This window comes from Oratosquilla oratoria, chromosome 44, assembly GCF_046742065.1.
Source record: "Oratosquilla oratoria isolate Oo_2021 chromosome 44, ASM4674206v1, whole genome shotgun sequence".
In the NCBI taxonomy this organism is placed as follows: Eukaryota; Metazoa; Arthropoda; class Malacostraca; order Stomatopoda; family Squillidae; genus Oratosquilla; species Oratosquilla oratoria.
In genome coordinates this window covers 31,975,955-31,980,954 of record NC_134820.1, presented here as the reverse complement: position 1 = coordinate 31,980,954, position 5,000 = coordinate 31,975,955, and the positions used below count along the sequence as shown (strand labels likewise).

The 5,000-nt window shown below is 40.7% G+C and overlaps 2 protein-coding genes across 3 annotated transcripts in view; one reads left to right on the top strand and one right to left on the bottom strand.

The window, feature by feature from the left end:
- LOC143022387 (uncharacterized) overlaps window positions 1-5,000 on the bottom strand; it is a 372,359-nt gene that overhangs the window by 96,587 nt on the left and 270,772 nt on the right. The gene's annotated exons all lie outside the window — the stretch shown is intronic.
- Window positions 1-5,000, top strand: part of LOC143022251 (neuropilin-1a-like) — an 86,869-nt gene that overhangs the window by 22,153 nt on the left and 59,716 nt on the right. The window lies entirely within an intron of this gene.

Here is a 5,000-nt window from a genome sequence, read left to right as displayed (position 1 = left end):
TTCGTTCGCATGCATACACAAAAGAGGGGATGAAAAATTGCATTGACCAAACACACACACACTCACACACACGCATACGCACACACACACACAAGCACATAAACACAGACAATAAAGTAAGGAATAAAATAAAGATAGCGAACGTAGCAGTACTATCAACAACAAACATCGACAAAGAATCTTGAAGGTGTTGACTGATTTATCCTTTCTTGTCGCAAGTGGAAAAAAGTTAACTCAGGAAGAACAACGTCGAAAGACAGTCGGCCACGAACACACAGCATCCTGTAGATCCCATCCATTCTTTGGGAATATTTAACCTAATTTAACTTTAAACTAAACAAACGTATCCTAAACTAATCTAACCAAACACGAAAGCCTCATCCATTTTTTGGCAATAGTTAACCTAATTTAACTTTAAACTAAACAAACGTATCCTAAACTAATCTAACCAAACACGAAAGCCTCATCCATTATTTAGCAATATTTAACCTAATCTAACTTTAAACTAAACAAACGTATCCTAGACAGATGAAAATCCATGTGAACAAGTTGTATAGACACGGTAAAGGAAACATGGACTGGAGGTGAAGCTTTTATTCCTGACGTTTCGTCTAGCGACTTTCTCAAAGGAATGAGAAAGTCGATAGACGTAACGTCAGGAATTAAAGCTTCACCTCCAGTCCATGTTTCCTTTACCGTGTCTATACAAACGTATCCTAAACTAATCTAACCAAACACAAAGGCCCCAGAGTACCCTGGAACCAACGTCGATCTTGCCGATGGCGTCGTCTCAACTTCGCGAGTCTCAAGTTTCTCTGACAAGCGAAGGGCGCCAGGCTAGCCACGTGTGGCCTTACGCTCGTGGGCGTGGTGGCAGAGTTGCCAAACTTTGTTTCGGACTTGCAAATGTGCCCAGGAGGAGGAGGAGGAAGAGGAAGGAAGGACGACAAAAGCGGGAAAGATTCGAAACGTTGAGAATTTCGTACGACTCGGAATTGAGCCGATAGTCATGGTTGGCTTGTCTATAGAGTGAGGTGTGTTAATGTGTACTTTTGAGACTGGCTCGATGATCTCTGAGCCAGCCTTGGTATATTAACGTGAAAACGTGCTTTTGTTACTGGGGTCTCAAGGGCGGAAGCGGAGAGTAGTGTGTGTGTGTATGTGTGTGTGTGTGTGTGTGTGTGTGTGTGTGTGTGTGTGTGTGTGTGTGTGTGTGTGTGTGTGTGTGTGTGTGTGTGTGTGTTTTCAAGATGGTCTTGGATGACGTGTTTGAGTCGTGATTGATAGTTATTGCACTCTCGGAGGAGAGCTCAGAGCTCATATATGGGCCAATCTACGGGGAGCGTTGTGACCTTATACACACACACACACACACACACACACACACACACACACACACACACACACACACACACACACACACACACACACACACACACACACACACACACACACACACACACACACACACATATATATATATATACACACGCGCACACACACACACACACCACACACACACACACACACATACACACACACACAACATTTTTGTTTAACAGAGAGGACTGCAGGACTGCTGTGCTGTAATGCTTTTCAACCCTGGACGGGGACCGAACTCAGAGCACTGAATTAGCAAGCAATCGCAGTACCACAACACCAGCACTATCAATATCGTAACTATCAATTACCAAGAATGAATCCTATGCTAACTCGACGTGAATAGTCCGAGATCGATCCCAACAGATGTGATTGAGGTATCAATACAAAAGTCTACGGGGAACAAACACACGAAAACGTAGCATTACCTTCTTGTTGACATCAATCGGTCAAATCAGCCATCCTGAGTCCACTGCTGAACAAAGGCCTCCTTCATAGCATTCCATGATTCACACCACAGTGCCAACCTCTGCCACGTCACTCCTGCAAACTTCTCAATCTCATCTCTCCACCTTCTGTCTGGTCTCCCTTTTCCACGCTTCCCATCTCGCGGCGTCCACTCAGTAACACACTTGTTCCATCGCTCATCAATCATACGTACTAACTTACCTACCCAATTCCACTTCCTCTCTTTTACCGCCTCCACAATATCTTTCACTCTAGTCTGCTCTCTCACCCAACTTGCTCTCTTTCGGTCTCTCAGCGTTATTCCCATCATTGATCTCTCCATTCTCTTCTTGTTGGGATTACTATTAGTTAGATTAGCTAGAGCACTGCGTAGCTTGATACTTCGCGGAGCAGAGCGGAAGGGTGAGAAGAAGGAGTTGGACCGCGGAGGAACGGGGTAATCTAAGCCACGGGGTGTAAAAGGTGTTGTTTTAATTTCATATGTATTAAGAACATAAGAACACAATAACACAAGAACACAATAACACGAGAACATATGAATATATGAACATATGAACTTATGAACATAAGAACATAAGAACATAAGAACATAAGAACATAAGAACATAAGAACATAAAAACAAAAGAACATAAGTACATAAGAACATAAGAACATAAGAATGAAGGAGACTGCAAGAGACATAAGGCCTACATTAGGCAGTTCCATGTTCATTACCACCTATCATCCTCATCCATAAATCTGTCTGACCGTTTCTTAAAACAACCAATAGTTTCGGCGCTCACTAACTACATGGTTACTAAGTCTATTCCATTCGTTGACCACCCTATTAGTAAACTAATTTTTGCCCTATTCTTTGAGGAAATCCTAATCAAGACGAAACGCTAGTGAGACAGAACTCAAACTGCTTTCTGTGTTTTCCTTACCATCCTGTTACCATTTCCATGATGGCACTCGTTATAATAATCATCCAGTGTTACTACCATGGCCCCCGTCCTCAGTCTTAAAACGCGAAGGGAAATGGGATTTCCTCAGTAAAACTTGACTCAGTGGCACCTGACCTTAATTAAGGACCTTTTGCGGAACCTTAGGGTTCCAAGGAACCCTGGTTCCTGGTTGAGACCCGACACAAACGACTACCAAATACATTTCACGATCCTAATCCTACCCTTGCTGGCTCGTATCCTTTACATATTTATTCCTCGTGATGACACACGGAAGTTCATTTCTTGCGAACCCGTGGAACGGACGCCATTTCACATTTTAGTTGTATTTGTGTGTCCAAGATGGCGGAAGGAATTAGACCATGTCAGAAGCTTCCTGTGGAGCAAAGGAATATGACGTCATGTCGTCGTTACGGATGGCTAGGTCCCGATTGACGCCAAGAGCGTGACAAGAGTTTTCTTGCCAAATTGCACATGCGCACACGCGTACGCATCTATAAATATAAGTACATAAGAAAGAGAATACAAGGGACCATAAGGCCTACACTAAGCAGTTCCATGTCCATTACCACATGTCATCCCCATTCATAAAATTATCTAACCTCTTAAAACAAGCGATAGTTTCATAGCTCACTACATGGATATTAAGTCTATTTCATTCGTTGACCACTCTATTGATAAATCACCTCATGCCTATTTCCTTCTTAAATCTGAATTTCTCCAATTTAAATCTATTAGTGCGTGTCCTGCCTTGTCTTAATATGATGACCTTGTTTGCACCACCCTTGTTAAAACCTTTGATCCACTTGAACACCTTTATTAGATCATCCCAGACCCTGCTTCTTTCCAGAGAATGTAAATTAAGGTGTCTAAGCCTGTTCTCGTAAGGTAAATTTCTGAGCCCATGTACCATTTTGGTCATTCTCCTCTGTACTGATTCTGGTAAATTGATGTCCATTCCATAGGACGGAGACCTAAACAGTACCGCATGCTCAGGGATGGATCCAACAGTACTGGTAACGAAACCTAATGTTGTGTGAGTTCTATCCATGGCGCTAATGCACTGTTTCCTGGATTTAAGGACCAGGTGTTGTTTTTTCACTCGGAATATTTATTTGTAATTTGTTTATTTTATGTAAGGTTACCTAACTTGGTTCTTAACTGAAATATATAAATAATATATTCATGATAAAGATTTTGTTTTTCCTCTGGGTACTTATTTTCCGGAACATTCTTTCGACACTTTGTAACTTTTCCCAAACATGTCGTGACCTATTGTGGGAAAAAAAATGTCGACAATTTAGTGGATTTTTCTTCGGTTCGTCACAACAACTAAGACACGAAAGGAAATACCGACATCATGTCCTGCGTGTAGAACCAATGATAAGAGCGATGGACAAGCAGAGACTAGATTACTGTTATCAAAGAAATAATAAAAAAAAGCGAATACTGTGGGAACTATGAGCGAGTTGTTGGAAGTGGTAATAGTGCTTAGTTTGAAGCTATTTTCACCGTCACTACTCCAAGATTATCCAGGTAATATAAAAACGCATTGATGCTGCCAAGGTTATTGCTAAAACTCATCAGTAAAGACTGTGATACGTAATAATGTTATTTCTTGTCAGGGTGAGCAAGACTGAAGTGAAGATGGACCCAATGTTTAAAATAATTAACCTTTTTCATCACAATTTATTTTTCCTGACGGATGAAATTGATCAATGGATGTTTTCCATCTATTCCCGTCAAATCCTTCAACCTAATATCATAATTTATGAATGTTATTTTTTGACGATTAATCAACTATTCCAATCAGTTGTAAGGTCATCTTTACTCCCTTGCACTTCCTTGACGACTTCAGTCAGATAAAACGAGACCTCGGGATTAAGTAGATAACTTTAATCCATATGAGTACGGAGCCTTTATTTGTACGACGTTTCGCTTATTACAGCTTTTTCAAGTACTTGAAAAAGCTGTAATAAGCCAAACGTCGTATAAATAAAGGCTCCGTCCTCATATGGTGTTTAACTCGTCAGTCTTGTCGGCAACTGCTACTTTAATGAAAAAAAGCTTTAATCCATTCGTGGTCTTCTCTTGCCTGAATAGAATCGTCTGGTTGTTGTGAAGTTTACTCACACAGTATCAAAATAATAATAATAATGATAATGATAATAATAATAATAATAATAATAATGATAGTGATAATAATTAAT